Source organism: Corythoichthys intestinalis, chromosome 13 (genome assembly GCF_030265065.1).
Source record: "Corythoichthys intestinalis isolate RoL2023-P3 chromosome 13, ASM3026506v1, whole genome shotgun sequence".
In the NCBI taxonomy this organism is placed as follows: Eukaryota; Metazoa; Chordata; class Actinopteri; order Syngnathiformes; family Syngnathidae; genus Corythoichthys; species Corythoichthys intestinalis.
Genome location: NC_080407.1, coordinates 26740385 through 26758595, shown reverse-complemented (window position 1 = coordinate 26758595; position 18211 = coordinate 26740385).

The window sequence follows — 18211 nt, the reverse complement described above, 5'->3', positions numbered from 1 at the left end:
CGTTGCTGGTTGGGTGAAACAGGTCCTCGTCCACGAAAATTCGGCAGGAATCTATCTTGTGCTTACGAAATTTTCAATTCAAAATCTTTTGTTCTTGCTAACATCCACTGTCAAGTCTAATGTATTTCATGTTATTTGTCAATGGAGTTAGGGCTTTTAATTTTTATATGGTTTAGCGATAGCACTCTCACTACATACATACGTGTATGTTGTCGGCGATTAGCCTAGCAATGATCTTAATTGTGGTTGTCAGCCCAAAACCCTCTAAATATATATTAAATGCATCTTACCAGATATAAAATGACTACTACATAATCTGTGGTAATCGTTTGGAGCCCAGTTTTCTCGTCGAATTGCAGCAGCCCATCTCGCTCTCTCCTCTCCGGGTCTCTCGGAATCCGGTAGAACTTCAAGTCTCTCCGTCTATCTTCTCTGTTATTGCAACCGACCACCACACACACTTTCACCATTTTGATTATTAATGTTAACGAGCAGAAAAACACGTCGTAAATAGGAGGAATGTACGTAGCCGTAACAGGTAAACACGATGTGTTTACGGACAATTGGGCGGCACCAGTCAGGAGGGCGGAGTTGTAATGTCACGTGGGTAGGGTCTATTGAGAGGTGGCAGAAATTTTCGGACACACCAAGAATCCATTCAATCTCGCTTCTGCTTCAAGTCGTTTGGGTGCACGTTGAAACTTTGAGGCCTGCTTTGTTAGCCTCACCTAGTTTAGCCGCTAACAAAGGGAGCAAACAATGCGACTGGGATCTGCACGTCGTCGAGCAAGCAAACATCAAGTCCCAAAATGTCAGGTGAGTAAGTTGACTTTTGACTCAATTGTCTCAAAAATACATTACAATTCGAATGTTTAAAGACACAAATTTTATGAGTGCTGTCATGCAGCTCCCCATTTGTAGTTTTTAAAGCCAAAAGGAAAAGGAGAAGATTCGATCTTCTGTTTGTGTTTTTGATCCTCTTAGTAATTTTAAACTAGTGTAAAGGACTTTAATTAAATTCTTCTCATGTAGCAATTCTACATATTTACCGATCTAAAAACGGAGAAACGAACTTTCGCTTCATACATAGTTGCTGGAAACAAATCTGCAAAAATATATTCACAACGTCTACAAATGGCAAATTATCCAGTTGAAAATACTGCATAGCTGGCATACAACCCAGTTTCATTTATACGAAATGGGGTTTTCCCAATCCAATACATGTCCAACTCCAGATACATATTTGCATGCTATCTGGCAGTGTAAATGAGTGATGGGGCCAGCAATACCAATGTGCTGGCGCGCGCATCGATCTCAAGGAGCAATCCCTGTGTCGGCTTTGAGAAAATTACTTGACCTATGCATGAACAGTGTTGTTAATAACGGCGTTACAATATAACGGCGTTACAATATAACGGCGTTACTAACGGCGTTATTTTTTTCAGTAGTGGGTAATCTAATTAATTACTTTTCTCATCTTGGCAACGCCGTTACCGTTACTGAGGACGGAAAGGCATGCGTTACTATGCGTTACTATGTTGGTTGAAAAGTCTGAGGGAGACGGATTCACCGAGGCAAGAAAGTTGTGACGCCGAGCAAACGCGATGCTAGGTAGCTCCAATAATACATGTTGTAGCTGATAGCCTACAAACTATGCCCGCATGTTATGGTAGACATGGTAGATATCACATGTACTGTACATAGATATAACTAGATGCAAAATGACAGACATGGCACTAAATGCGTTAGTAGACAGCCGCCATCTTAAAGCAGTAGACTTTTTAGGACAGCTCTGTTGTAGAGAACCTTCCTAGCGAACCTAAGTAACTTTTTATCTAAAATACTTCTAAATCGGCAAAATCTTGACTTGAATCTATCTTTAAATGATGAAACAGTTTTAAAACTTTCATATGTCGAAAGTAGAGAGAAGTGAACTAATGCAATAATGGGAGCAATTTTAACAACTTTTAACAGTTGATTCAGGGTAAAGGGTAAATTAGGGTAAAGAATTGGGCTCAGGCCAATTGTACCAAAAACCTTCACAAAAAACTTCACATAGTGTGGCCAATGTTTTTTTTTTTTTTTTGAGGAAAAAAAAAAAAGTAATCACCAATTACTTTGCCAAGTAACTAATTACTCTTACATTCAGGTAATTGAGTTACTAACGCAATTACTTTTTGGGAGAAGTAATTTGTAACTATAATTAATTACTTTTTTTCAGTAAGATTAACAACACTGTGCATGAACTCATTGAACTGCGTTGACACAGCCAATACACGGCAAACTGTAACATGTTTAGAACTTTTGTTTAAAAAAAAAAAAAAAAAAAAAAAAACGTTTTTTCCGGTATCGGCTCGGGACTCAGCAAATTGTCAAAATCAGGTGACTCGACTCGGGTGCGAACATATGCGATTGGGACATCACTACTTATATTTGTGTCTTAGTTATTAAAATGTAATGTCAAGCAATTTAAATTACATTGGGTCGTAGTGGCTGACAACAAGATACAAATAAATACAAAATCGGTGCGGAGGATTATTTCTGAAGCAGTAAATACTTTGGGGACAGAATATGGCAAATGAAGAAATAAAACTTGGCTCATGTGTGATTAATTATTGGTCTTGGTCTAGCAAATGTCAGTCAAGTGCATCGTCCTTAACGCCAGGAGTCTTCTTGCATGAAAGAAGAGGAGGCGGAAGAGTCGTACATCAAGAAAGTGGAGGAATAATTCGTCCACATTCAAGGTATTTCATTAGAGTTGAGAACCCCCTTATTGAGGAGCAGCAGCAACCTCAACGCCTCAAAAAGGAGGAGGAGGACCTGCCATATGTTAAAACGGAGGTGGTGCGCATCCTCAAGTGGACTGATGAGACCTTGAAGGGTGAGGCCAGCAGAGGGGCGGAGCCTCTGAGTGGCAGCAGTTCAAAAGAGGGATTCCAAGCAGACAACCTCATCGCTCGACTATCAGAGAGTGACGACTTCACATCATGGTCGTTGTTCTGTGAGTATCATGTTACTCAACTTGAGGGGAGTGGGGTGCTCTTTCTGAAGAACTGTCATTTTGTGGCATTTTTTCAGTCTGTTTAGTCTTCATGCGATAGTGTGTCCAGTCCTTGTTGTTTAACTGAATTACTTACTCATTTTGACATCGGCACATCAGCGCGAGTTTAAGGTGCAATACATGTGTGTCTAAACTTAGGAAACGGAAGCGTCCCGCAGAACATGTATATGCATGAACACATGGCGGAAAAGACTCAGGTGGCTTGAAGTTCTGTTTTGAGACCACAATTTTTTCCAAATTAAAAAAATGTCAACATGCACTAGTTTTTCATCATTTGAAAGTCTAAGATAACCAAGTTTTGGACACCCAGACTGGTACATATTAAATAAGACTTCAAGGTACATTTTGCAACAGAAAATGTATTGGTATGATGCCAACGTCTTCAGGCCCAAGTACACCACATGCGTGATCGTTGCGTTTCCGGTCCGACTCCGGTAAAAAATAGCACCGGAGCCAATCCGTTCCCATTATATCCTATTGTTCAACGTATACCGGCCGCGTCAGTGCTCCGGCTTGACTGCGAACCACCTCCGGCGTGCCGCATGCCCGCCGGATGGTATAGGCTATTTTCTATTTTTGCCGGACACGCATCCGACAAAATGGGCGGAGCTGAGCCTGGACGTAACAGCCCAGGTGCCTAATCACGGTTTAAACACGAGCGAAGATGGATGATGAGCGCTTCATCATGGAGGTGGAAACCCACAAAATCATTTATGATGCAGCAGATCCTTTCTATAAGGACAATATAAAAAAGGAAGATGCAAGGTGTCCTATTATGTGTGTTTTTCTGTCCTGATCTCATCATGATGCAGTCATGTCTGTCTCTTAATTCCAGATAAACTAAAATATCAATATGCAAAGAAAATATGTGCTCTCTCTCTGCTTCTCTGATGAGTATAGACTCCTTGTGTTTTTCGTTGTTTTAAATGGCACATTATCGCGCGCGATCACGCGAGAGCTCACGGGGGGTTGGCGGACCGCAGCCGTGCAGCAGCCGGTATGATTTGCCTATTTTTGACGGACTGCGTGGCACGCAGGCAACACTGAACCGGACCGGAACCGCAACGATCACGCATGCAGTGTACTTGGGCCTTTAATCTTTGCCATATGCATTGACATTTCTTGAAGTAACGCACGGAGGACCCTCTGGTGGCGCTGTTTCCCCACACGTGGACAAAAATGGAAATTTCCTAAAAAATACAATGATAACTAGAGCTGGGAATCTCTGGGCACCTAACAATTCGATTAGGATTACGATTCAGAGGCTCCGATTCGATTATAAAACGATTATTGATGCACACCCCTCCTTTTTTTTCTCTTTTTTTATGTTTTGTACATTAGTTCCAAAATTGTTCAAAAACACTCTCAGGCTAAACCACACTACTATTTCAGTATCAAGTTAACATATAGCAGTAAACAAATATACAAAAATAACATTAAATGAAAAACTCCAGTCCCCATTCTGTATCAGCAGCTTTAAACTACATTCAATTAATTTAATGTTGTGAATCAACCGTTAAATTTGTTAAAATTGCTCCCGTTATTCCATAATTTCCCTTTTGTCTACCCTTTTGTCTACATGTGAAAGTTTTAAAACTATTTTAAAGATAGATTTAAGTCAATATTTTACCGATTTAGGACTATTTTAGATAAAAAGTTAATTAGGTTTGCTTGGAAGGTTCGCTACAACAGCCTTGCAGGGAAGTGTACGGCTTTAAGATGGCGGCCGTTTATAACGCCTGCATCTAGCTTTTTGTAGATGTGCTGCTAACACTACCAAATCTATATTGCATCTAGTCCTATATAAATGATATCCACCGTAACAGTATATGGATGTACTTGTAGCAGCTTTTCGGCAGCAGTCAGGTATGTTGTTGTGTTTTTTTATCTCGTTGCATGATTTGAGCTAGAGCCGTGAGTTAAGCATTGGCATTACCCGAGGGGCCGGGTAATGGGAAGCATGATTTTTAGCTACTCTCGCTCCGTTCCGTCCCGAAGACCGCGCGGCGCGCTGAGTGTTGTGTACTTCCGCTTTACTTGGCATATTTCAATAATCGGAATTTGGATGTTTGTGAATCGCTCTCGAATCTTCCACGGCCGAATCGCGAATAATCTAAGAATCGGAAATTTTGCACACCTCTAATGATAACCAGCTGTAAATCGAGACAGGACATTATGTTAGCTTTTGAGATTCCACATTTAGATTATCCGGACATATTGAATTACTGTACCTGATAAACATGAGGAGTACTTACACCCACCAAACTTTAAAAGCCTTCAAATGCTTCGTAGCAGGATTAATCAAGGAGCTTTTATTGGCGAAAAACACCTGAGATGTTACATCGCCGTCAGTAAGGTGAGTTCATTTTTTTATGCACACTGCCCACACGTAGATTAATTTCAAGCAGACCTGTCACCAGATGGGGAACAAGAAATGCGTGCAGACTTGTCGGCAGACAGGGAATAGGAAATGCATAGGACGGCACAATAAAAACTCCCATCTGTCTCGTCTATACAGTATTTTAAATCAGTCCATTTTACATCACTGGATTGGAAACTATCATGAAAAGTCAGTGTTTACCATTCATTTACTTTTCAGGCATGAAAATCTCTCACCTTTCGGAGAAATTCGCCGTTTTGAAGTCAAAAAGGGCGACCTACGTGAATTGCGTAGATCCGAGGAGAAATTCTTTTTGGGAGGAGGGGGGGTCGGGAGGTTTTATTTAATTATTATTATTATCATCATGTGATTAACTTAGTACGTAAACTGAGCACTTAAGAACACAGTCAGCAAATCCTTCTAGAAGCTTCGCTGACGAGAACCAATCATCGGCCCAAGCTGCGTTCCATTATTCCAAACGCGCGCACTCCTTACGCGTGTACATGGAGTGCTCGGAGAGCCTTCGGTTGCATTGCAAAGCAGCGAAAGCAAAAAGCAGACCTTATCCGCATCGGGGCAGACCAGAGCGCAGCATACACAATTGCCTGTATTTGCCAGCAGATTGAATTTGGTGAGTAATGGTTTCAATCGTTTTCACGTTTTGCGATATAAAAAAGTTACTGCCATTCGTTGCAGCTTGCGTTGAACACTGCCAGAGCTAGCCAAATCTCCCATGAAAAAAAATAGCTCCCGTTAAATTGGCGTCAAACTTTTGTATTTAGCGGTAATATAAACGAAGAAACACACTGTTGAGTCAAATTAAGCGGCATTCTCTCGGATGGAGGGGGCGCCTCACATCGCTCCCGTCGTCCGCCGGAGACGCGTTATTTTCGGCTTGGATTTGAGCTGACGGCCTGGGCACAACAGCGGCCCGACGAGTGGTGGGAATTAGTGTTGTATCGGTCGCGAACGATTCGTTCTTTTTGAACGAATTGTTTTGGTGAACGAGACCGAACTAATCATCATCTGCACTGATTCGTTCTATGAAGGTGGTGCTTGTTCGCTGCGTGGGAGGGCGTTGAGCAAGCGGCAGCGTCTTCTGACATCGCACACGACCAATCAGACGCCAGCCTCATCGCGGGCAGGGGAGGGACCGGAAACAGAATCAGGGCGTTTGTCACTCACGTCCACGTGTGGCCAATAAGCAGCCAGCGTGCAGGCAGAGGGGCAAGACTGAGTTTTGTCACTTCCCGTTCAGTGACTCGGTCCTCCGGTTCCTGACCTAGCTTGCTGCTAACTTGATTTTCCAGTAATGACTATGCGGTGAATGAATCAGAAAATGAAAGGAAATGACTTTGTCACATATTTGTTAACGTGGAGCCTATCAAATGCTGCTCAAACAGACAAAAACACCACACAAATCTAGCGAGCATTGTTTAGAGTAGTACTTTTCTCAACAAACTCGTGACTGCCTATGACGACATACTATCAAATTTACAGTAATTTAAAACACGGGTAGCTACGAGGCAAGCAAAAGCTGAGCTGCGGTCGCGTGACGGCAGTGAAGCGGGCAGAGAACTGTCACTATATGGAGGCTTCATGGCAGCGATATTTACCTCATATGTGCACAGAAAAAAATATTTAGTATGATCACCATAATACTGATTTGCAATGAAACTGTATATACATGTCAATTTTTCCCCGAGTGTTTTATTTTTTTTTTTCGTGTCAGCGTGTCGGGTGTTGGTTGGTTTGACAAATTATGTCAATCCGTCCATCATGTGCTACTCAAGCGCCCAAAACAACGCACGCAGACACGGGAGATGTCGCAATATGTCTACATTTTTCTTAACAGACTAATGAGAGTAGAAAGGCGACATCGTAAAGAGCTAACAATTATTTCTCGTCAGCATTTGACGATCTGAGATGCGGGGACGACAGGGGAGCTGACCGGATTATTTTATTTATTAATACCAGTGCAAAAAAACAATATGATCACCATAATACTGATTTGCAATGAAACTGTATATACATGTAATTTTTTTTCGAGTGTTTTTTTTTTTTTTCTTCGTGTCAGGTGTTGGTTGGTTTGACAAATTATGTCAATCCGTCCATCATGTGCTACTCAAGCGCCCAAAAACAAAGCACGCGGACACGGGAGATGTCGCAATATGTCTACATTTTTCTTAACAGACTAATGAGAGTAGAAAGGCGACATCGTAAAGAGCAAACAATTATTTCTCGTCAGCATTTGACGATCTGAGATGCGGGGACGACAGGGGAGCTGACCGGATTATTTTATTTATTAATACCAGTGCAAAAATTCAACACGATCATCTTAATACTAAAAAACAAAAATACAACAGAGCGAGATGTAAATATGTGTTGGTCGTTCCATATTCAGAAATTAAACTTTCGATGTATTTTTATTTTCGTGACAGCAAACATGCTGTATATGTATGTGTGATCAAGAACCTGCTAAAGAAAGTCCGTGCGCCCCCGCCCCCTACTCCCCTCACAAAAGGAAAATGTTTAACCGTGTCCTAAATCGAAATGCAAGCACGAGCCATGACTTTGAGCCCATAGAACTAGGACAGACGACGCGGAAGTTCTCCCTCGCTTTTGCAGCAGCAGGAGGGAGACGAGGCTGTCTGTGAAAGCAGAATGATACCGCCTGTCACTCATTTCTGAAACTACGACGAGTGGTCAATGTGGAAGAGAGGGAGGGACCAAGCAATGTCACTTCCCGTTCAGTTATACTGCGAAGCGGTCTTTGGTGATTCGTTCGGCAATGTCACTTCCCGTTCAGTAACCGAACGATTCGTTTGGGCGGGGAGGGAGATGAGGGGGGCGAACGATTCGTTGAACGATTTGTTTGAACGAATCTTTTTACTGAACGAACCGGAATGGATTCGTTTGCTCAAGTGAACGACAAATCTCGTCACTAGTGGGAATGAGTCCTGCTTCTTAAAGCTTTTCAGAAATACAGGGATCCCTCGTTTTTCGCGGTTAATGGGGACCAGAACCCGCCGCAATAAGTGAAAACCGCGAAGTAGCGCCCCCCCCCCCCCCCCCATTTTTTTGTGCGTGTTCAATGCATTTATTCAGATTTTACATTGAAAAAAGATACATATATATATAAGACATGTTTTTTCACTTTTTTCACCAAAGTATCATTTATAAATGGTTTTCAAGCACTTCAAAATGTAAGAATTATGATAAGTTTTAAACATGTTACTGCCCCACCGAATTATTTTTAAACAAGAATAAAGTAGTTAGAAAATGCTTGGCTTTATTAAAAGCTTCATAGTGAGTCTACTCAAACCCTCTCAGGCTTTGGTAAACGGTGATTGGCACATGTGCAAAGTTTTTCTTTTTATATATATTTTTTTGTTTGAAGCAACTTATTTGATTGAATAATAAAGACACAAATGTCCTAGCCAAAATATGGCCCAAACGCAAAACATTACTTAAATGGAAAAACTTGTTTCAATCAAGAAAAATAGTTTTCAAATGCTTTTTTTGTCTCAAATTTATTATTGCAATCAAAAACATTTTTTTTTTTTAAGCTACTTTTTGGGATTAAAAGTATATACTGTATTTTGATTGAAGCAACTTTGTTTTTGATAGAAGTAATTTTGTTTTTTGATTGAATAATAAAAACACAAATCTAACTCCATCGTTATTGAGTGAGAAAGAAATTAAGAAAGCTTTAAAACTAAAAGCCACCGGGGAGTCTGTTTGTTTTTTTAAATATTTATATTTCATTACATAGACATGCGTCGTAGGGAAGGGAGATTGAGGGATAAAAAAAGGAGTTAGATGAGGCTGCTAAAGGCAGTGGATAAGTCATCAGCTGGGTGAATAGCAGACCTGGTAAGAACAAGTTTGCAAGGATAGTCGGGTATTAAATACAATTATAAACACAATTACAATGTTATTTTTCTATAAGATTTTTATGTCATTGCTTTATTAATCATTAGGTGCTAGAGTTGTTAAGTATGGATAATAATTAAATAATAGTTTTAAGAAAACTGTGCTGTTGGTGGCTCAGTGACCATCTGATGTGGTTTGTTCTCAGATGAACAAGTTGAGGAAGGAAGTTTTGATGCAGACGTTGAAGGAAGAAAAGAGGCAGAGTGACTGAGTCACAGCCAGAAAGTGTTGATGACAGTTTTGATTTCTATTCACTGTTGCCCCCTCCCAATTAAAGTATGTCACAGTCGCAGCCAATTATTATCTAAAGCTGGTTAAAATTGAAGTTATGTTGTTTTAAGGTGTATTAAATACTTGTTCATGTGCCCCTTTTGATCTACGAGCACCCACCCCTCCACCGGTCTCTGCATGGCCCTGCTGAAACACAGTGTGGGTCGACAGAGCTCAATATTTTGTTGGGGTGTACAATACAGTGTACTGGAACATATTTCCTCCACACCCTTCTCACCTTTTTAACCCCTGACCCATTTTCATGCCTGACTTTTTAAGTCTTAGGAGATAATTAGATACTAGTACTAGAGTACTAGATAATTTACTAACATGGAAGGCCCATCTGGACCAGCTGTGCAATAAGCTTGCCAGGAGCATTTCTATTTTCTTCAGAGCCCAAAATATGCTAGATGAGAAGGCTCTCCAAACTCTCTACAGTGCACTTATCTTGCCGCATCTTAGTTATTGTTTGGAAATTTGGGGACATACACATAAGGTTCACCTCTGTCCTCTTTTGATCTTGCAAAAAAAAGCAATTCGGATCATTCACAACGCACCAATCAGAGCACACACAAGCTCTACATCAAATCCAAACTATTAAAACTTTATGACCTGATAAACTTCAAAACTATTCAAATGATGTACAGGGCCCACTCAAACTGTCTCCTGCCTAACCCACAAGTTCGCTTCCAACTGAGGGAATCCAATTACGACCTGAGAGGAACCAGATTGTTCTCTTATCGGAAAGTCAGAACAACCTGAAAATCATTTTCAGTTACAAACATTGGCGCTCGTCTTTGGAATACCAGTGACCCAGCACTTACGAGTATAAAATCATTTGGTTACTTCAAAGAGACTTATAAGAAAAGCATTTTGAGTCGCTAATTGCACACCAACTGTGATAACACATAACACTTTTGCCACACACACAGCCACAACAAAATGTTCCCACAACAAATAGATGCTGGAATGTCAGGGACAATGACAAAGCCATAACTTTGTACGCCCTGAAAATATGCCCTGTAGCAAACTCAGACCACTAATCTGCTTGCGCTTGTGTAACTCCCGGGCCTCGCCTGCGCTCGCACGGCGGCCTCAAACTGCTTCACCCAAGTAGCAAAAGGCTTGGCGCCGTCCCCACGAAAAGGCGCAGGGAGTTCGACTCTCATGCCACTCGAGGCATCCGCCCATGGAGCACAATAATCCTCATCAATGTCGCAATCCATGCTGCCGCGTTTCAATGCGCTGAACATTCCGCCCAATACAGGAGCACAGCTAGCCAGCCAGCAGCCGACCAGAAAAGTCCAGCAAATGTCCGAAGAGGCAAAAAGTACCCACTATCAGGAAACAAAAAAAAAAAAAAAACGCTGCCACCAATGTAGCGGAACATGTGGGTTGCTTTAGGCAGACTCTTCGTGGAGAACAAAAACACAGTAGACTTGTGCTTTTTTGGGCGAAGCCGTCCCGACTCTTTATTGAACCGCCAACAACTTAACAACAACCACTTTCTCCCTCTCGTCTCCCGCGCTTGCGCACGTCATCAACATGAGACACATTTGACCGTTACACATATTTATGGTTCGCGTTTTTAAATTGGAAACAATGGTTAATGTTCTGTCCAGTATCTCAAGAAGTGCATTTTTCCTTCGTGCTATTATTTTAACAGCCGTTTGACAGGAAGGAAGTATTGCGGCGGCCATTTTTGTAGTATTTTCGTCTGTCCGTCGTTTGGTGAGTGCTGGTTGTGTTGTTTGCACTTTCGAAGGCATCGTCTTTTCACTCTCATTCATTTTTGGATGCGACAGTGCAGCACAATAAAGCACCTGGAGCTCGGACGCTACCTCCCGACTCCCGTATTCATTTTGAATGGAGCTGTGTTCACTCACACACACAGATTCAGATTCAGAGATTTTGTCGTTGACACCACCTCTCACAAGATGACAACAGATGCAGCGAAATTCCGTTCGATGAGTGAGCATCGGAGATGTGACGTATTTATGTCACACTGTTGTTGCCATAATGTGCACTTCCTGTGGGTGTGGTATTACAGTATTAAAGGAATCTGTGATGTTTGGGTGATATATACTGTATGCTGAGAAGCACACTGAATAAAGAAGTGTTGTTCCATTCAAGTCTCGGCCTTACATGTACTTAGATTAAGGAAGTGCATACTGTAACTAAAGAGGAACAGTACAGTCAACTTCCAGATCACCATCCCGAATGAAGTAAATCATTCCACTTCTGGTTGAGATTCGGTTTACGAATGGTTCGTAGGTTATGTGCGTGAGCAACCACCGTTTTTTGCACAACCCCACACACAGACACGTACTCCGACTCTTCCTCATTGGGACTAGTAGTCGGTAGTATGTCAATACTGTAAGTAATATGTCAATCATAAATATTTTTTTATCCTTCACTATTCGCCCCAGACACCTCACGCAATCAGTTATTGAAGGGTTATTTATAATAAGGATTGTGAGAGAACTGGGGGATATTGGAATACTTTATCACATCATGCAAAATTGAGAAGAAACCTTTTGAGCGTACGCTGAGTGATAACTGTTACGTTTCTATGTCCTTAGTTAAGTGACACCTACGCAGCTTGTAATAAATTAAGGAATAAACCAAGAAGTAATCTCCGAGTTGGTCTTTGGGAAAGCGTTGAACAACGCTCCTAAATACAATTTAAAAAATATATAAATTCTAAAACTTTTTTGCTGAACATGACAATCCTATGACAATCCAAACCAGACTACTGTACTGGTTTACCTTATTCCATGGTGCAGTTGTGTCTACAACACAGACATATTATCATGACAAATCTAACAAGCTACTTTTTACTGTGATCTCTAGGTGACGTAGAGATGCTGAAGGTACACCCAGAAGAAGCTCCACTTTGTTTTCAACTCCATGAAGGCAAGGGCGCCAGCAAACGAGGAATGCTGATGGGAGGCTCTATCAACATTTGTCCCTTTAACAATTGCACTCTACCCTTCTTATGTGTACATATCTCAATCAAATTTACTCTATTAGGGACTTTGAGATACAGCTTGGAGTTTCCAAAGCAAACAAAAAAATGGGTTACCTGGAGGAGTTACGAGCCAACAACGCAGACATTCTGACAGAATTTGGTGGCGCATGTCCTGGAAGGACTGCAGGATTCATCAGTGAAGTTTGCCGATCCAGACTTTTATTTCAAGCCTCCAACTACAAGTCCCCAAACCATTGCAGGCATCGAAAGGCCTGATAAAGAAAAAGCCATTTTACATGTTAGTAGAATTAAAAAATAAGTAGACTGACATTTTTTTTATTTTTTTTTTTAATAGATATTTTTGAATGTACTATAATAATAAAAAAAAACAAAACAAAAACACATATTGTCTTATTTGTGACATGTGATGGTTTAAAAGATCAAAAGTTTATGGGTATGTAGGAGTTGTACTTAGAACAATTGCAGAGCATCTTCAGTTTCCCTAAAACCATTGTAGTTCCCACTGACAGACGTGCACTTGTCACGGATGCAGGAGAGGACACACAATGGAAGAGCACGTCGCTGGCCTCTTCCCAGATGTTTGCCTTTCAATGCCCACTCAAGAACAACCCTATATGCCACCAATCGGAGTTGCCTAAAACAAGAAAAGCATAATACAGGGTGATTAAAAAAGAAAGTGCCAAAATCATCATGTGCTTGATCAAAAGTATATATATTATTTAAAAAAGTTACAGAACTCTAGCTTGGACACATGTTCAATACTCCCAACAAATAAGCAGCACTCTACTATATGCAGCAGGATTCAAAATGAGGGGGGGGGTGTAGCGGCTTATAGTCCACAAATAACGTAACTTCAAGTTTTTAAATCAAGTGCTCTAAGGTGACCATCACCGGCAATTGAAATACATGAAATAATACTTGAAGTTATGTTCAACACATTTGCCTATGTCAGAGTTTTATAATGTTTTTCATTTTTGACATATTGTGGGATGATTTAGGCACATTCTTGTAAATAATTGCCATACTGCTGCTGCTTTTTATATTGACATGCTTTTACGCTCACAATGCATTCATGTTGAGATGATATAGCTGCTTTCCTGAAGTAGAACTAAGCTTAGAGTATACAAATATTCGCCCAGCGGCAAAATAAGGCATGCAGGAATCCCCTTACCTCATTGATAGCTGCCCGTTTTTTTTTCCAGTTGGTCTTGTCTACAAAGAAAAAAGTTTCAAGAACACCTTTGTTGAGAAGTGGTGAAAATTCTTGGTGTTCACTTGCAACGATTTATTGAGTTCCTGAAAACTGTTCAGCTCCAATTCTTCCCTGCATTTTGGGGGCGGGAAGTCGTTTCCTTGCCATCAAAAAAAAAAAAAAAAAAAGCGGTGAAAAGACCAATGTGATATCCCTCCGCCCACTGCGCCCAGCTTGCCCAGCCAGCTTGTTCTCTTCTCTGCAAAGCAACTGAGTTACTAATATTGTTCTCACTGCAGTTATTGACATGCAATGGTAAGTTTTAATAACTTTATCCTGAAAACATAGCCAACACTACTGATTGCATGCGTCATCGATGATTCTCCTGCGTGCATGTTTTTTTTTTATTAGTATGCTAATTGGCCATATTGACTTGCATTAGCATAGCCACTCCGGAGCCCTGAAAAATAATAGAAGACTAACAAACAATACGGAATATTTTGAAATCAACTCCACTGGCTAATTAACCCCCCCCCCCCCCAACTCGAAGATTAAGCCTGATGTCAAAAATTCTGAACTCCTCCTTTAATGCCTTATTTGGGCCCATTTTGCTAGGTGACGCTGATTAGCTTCCACGTAGCCGCCGCCTAACTTTTAGTTCGGAGCAAAAAAACCCAAACAAAGTGGGCGAAAACGTGACATCGAACTCCTGAAATTCCTTCCAGTGTTTTAAAAGTCGCAAGGAATTTTTGATTCCAACTGCAAAGGTCTGCTTTCACAAACTGTCAAATGACTGTCAAGCGATTGTCAAACGACGATAAATTGGAAAACTAAGAGGTGTGACCTAACCTAAAAAGAGAGCATTACTATCCGGCACTGGTTTGGGTCAAAAGCTCAAATGACCTCAGAGCCATTGAAGTTTGAAGCTAATAATTAATTAAAAAAAAAAAACATTTAAAAAAATATGAATGGATAAACTGGAAATCAGGCGACAGTGGATCCTGGCTCTTCTTTCCTTGTAAAATAAAACAGTTCTGTCAAGTTATGTCAGTAGCGTATGCAAAATTTTGCTCACCCAGAGCCATGCCAGCATGTGTAACTACGAAATAATGGTAAAAGAAAATAGGTGAGTTCATGCAAAGAACCCTATACTGCTCGTTTCAGAAAACAACTGCTAAACACAAAATAACCATTTTCAAAATGTTTGAGCGCTGACACAAGCAATTTGCCAGGAACTACAGCGGTCTTGGCAGTACACGCAGTGTTTTTGCCGTTTGTCGTGGCGGCGGGAGCATGTTGACTAAGAACGTAACGCATACCTGTCAAGTTGTACGGTTTCGGTGTAATTTGTACAAGTGAGCACTGGTTTTTAAATGTGTACGCCGTACATTGAAAATCTGTACGTTTTTCGTGCATTAAGTTTTTTATTTTCTCCGTTCGGATTTTGTCACCGTTTCGGCAACGAGACAATGTGCATTACTGTGCGTTACTACGTCGGTTGAATGACGCAAGAAAAGTCAGAGATGGAAAGAGAAGAGCAGGAGTGGGTAAGAGGGAGTTGTGACGCCGTTGCAAATGTGATGCTAGGTGGCTCCAATAACACCTGAACCGAGCCGACAGCCTACAAACTACGCCCACGTGATGCTACACTAAATATCACATGTATATGAACTAGATGCGAAATGATACACTTGGCTCTGTTGTAGCGAACCTTCCGAGTGAACCAAGGTAACTTTTTATTTAAAATACTCCTAAATCGGTAAAATCTTGACTTTAATCTATCTTTAAATGATGAAACAGTTTTAAAAGGTTCACATGTCAAAAGTAGACAGAAGGGAACTAATGCAAAAACGGGAGCAATTTCAACAACTTTAATGGTTGATTCACAACATTAAACATAGCAAAGGTTACTATGTTTTTACTATGTTGAACGGTAACACCAGTTACTTTGCCAAGTAACTAATTACTCTTACATTCAGATAACCGTTACCAGCTCAGTTACTTTTTGGGAAAAGTAATTTGTAACTATTTTTTTTTTCTGAGTAAGATTAACAACACTGGTCATAAAGATGCAGTCTGCAGAATGAAAAGCTATGCTGTGACGAAAGCGAAGATTTTATTGCGCCAATTTGTTGCCGAGCACAATTTCAAGTCAAGCTGAATTGCGAGCTGAATTGCAGCCATCAAAAGACATGAGAGAAATTGCCAGAAGTGATACATGCAATTATAACAAAAGTCACTGTTAAATTTTAGTATTCATGATGTAGCTGAAGATATTGACTGCTCTTTGATTGCACCAGGTTATATGTGACAATACTACCAAAAAATTCATATTATTTAAAAAATTTAGTTTCATTTTTGTTTCCATTTGCGCGCTATATAAAACGTAAGATTTGTCACCAATTTGTAAGCGCATACGTCACTATTTGTAAGATTGCCAACGGCCTCAGGTTGACAGGTATGGTAACGTCACGTGCAAAAGTCAATCGGCAGGAGGGCGAGGGGGACATTCCGTGACGTCAATACGGTCAGTGACAGCGGCTGGGGTGGGTTTCCCCGAAAGATCCGTCCAAGTCGGGGTGCTCCTCTGATTCCGGTGAGTGGGGGGGATACTGCGAGTAAGGGGAGATGAGCGAATGGGCCGTGGCCGCTAAAACTTTTCCAAACGCACATCCCGGGCTGGACAGAGCGGGGCAGACAAACAACTTGCCTTTAACAGTTTATGGAGAATGTTGTAAGCGATCGTGTGGCACTCGGTCCGTTCGGCATCGCAGTGTTAAGGTGTGATCTAGGCTCGTCTTGCTCGGTGTGATGTCATGTCAATTCTGCCAATGCAGCGTCCATCCTCTAAGCGGCATGTCCTCATCATGAAACTCAATTATATCGTAGGAGTGGCTGAAGCCCCACTGAAACACCCCTAGTAACGCCACTGATGGCAGCCAAGAAAAAACAAAAACAAATATTGATCATTTTTGTTTTGTGCCGATGTGTCGCTCATCATGTTTAATTAGGGTGTCGCAACCCGATGTGAGTACCGACAGGATGTGAGTGGTTCGTGCGCAGTAGCAGAGCTACTCATGGAGCTAACCATGTCGACATCAATATGCACATGCGCGCTGCCATCTGGTTGCCACACGCTCAGCTGCCCATGGTATAGCGTCGCGAAGGTAACACGTCACCGTTGCTTATTAATATTCATGACGTTTGCAACTATTGCTAGGGGGGTCAAATTTGCGTTCGTCCCTCATGCTAGATGCATGTAAATAGTGTACGAACGAGATGTTTACTGAGCTAAAGCTACCTATTCTGTCAGAAAATGATGTCCCTTGTGCCAAATTCACTGGTAAAGATGTGGAAGAACACACAAATGTTCATTTACAGATGGCTTGAGTGTCGAGGGCCTAAAAAGATGGGAAAAGAGCCGACCTGATCCAGATGTAGCCTTACGCCACTGACAATGACATTCTCCTGTTTAAACAAGTTTTGCTTTACCAACATATGCCCTGTCTTTCTTATATATTATATCCTCTGGCTGTCTTACGTCTCTGACCATTCTTGGGGGTAATTTAGAATGCTAGTTTTGGATAGCGATCGCAAATGCTACTGTGATAGCCAACGAACACTTTTAATTTTTTCATCAACAACAAATCTTCATTCAATTTATTTACACTTTCCCCTTACTAAAGTTTCTTCTTTACAAAATAAAGGGTAACAACAGTGGCACCACCATTTTATTTTTTTATCGTTGTAATAATTTGTGTCCATTCGAACGTAAATACTAGTTTACTTTTTGCATGTCTTTTATTTTCAGTTTCAGCATCACTCATTATTATTCAAATTTTATTTCCATCCTCCTAAAAATGGATTTGGTAAAATCGGGTAAGTGTGGGCAGTCAGTTTGTTAAAGCCTACTGATTTTACCAAAATGAAAAGAAACACGGGTCCAGTACATCAAAATTAAAATACACATTTCTGAAATAAAGGTTAAATCGCCTGTATAAAATGCAATGTGCACTTTTGTCTGTTACATTCCAGGTTGTTTAACAATGTACCATACCACTTATGTAGTAATGTTTGTGTGATTGTATACTAAAATAAAATACCCCCCCCCCCAAAAAAAAAAAAAAACATCACAGTGTGTACATTAGTTATCAACTGTCAACTTTACTCCAATTGCAAAGAATTATTAGAAATAGCTGTCATCCTTATATGTTTAGCATTTTAAAAACGGACACATGAAAATAGCTTGCACCAGGAAAAGCAACTATATTTCAAATAGAAATGACAAAATATTTGAAATGTAGTAAACTTTATTCATTCATTTATTTTTATTATTGAGAAAATACCAGATATTGTCTTTCATCAACAATCTCCACAGAA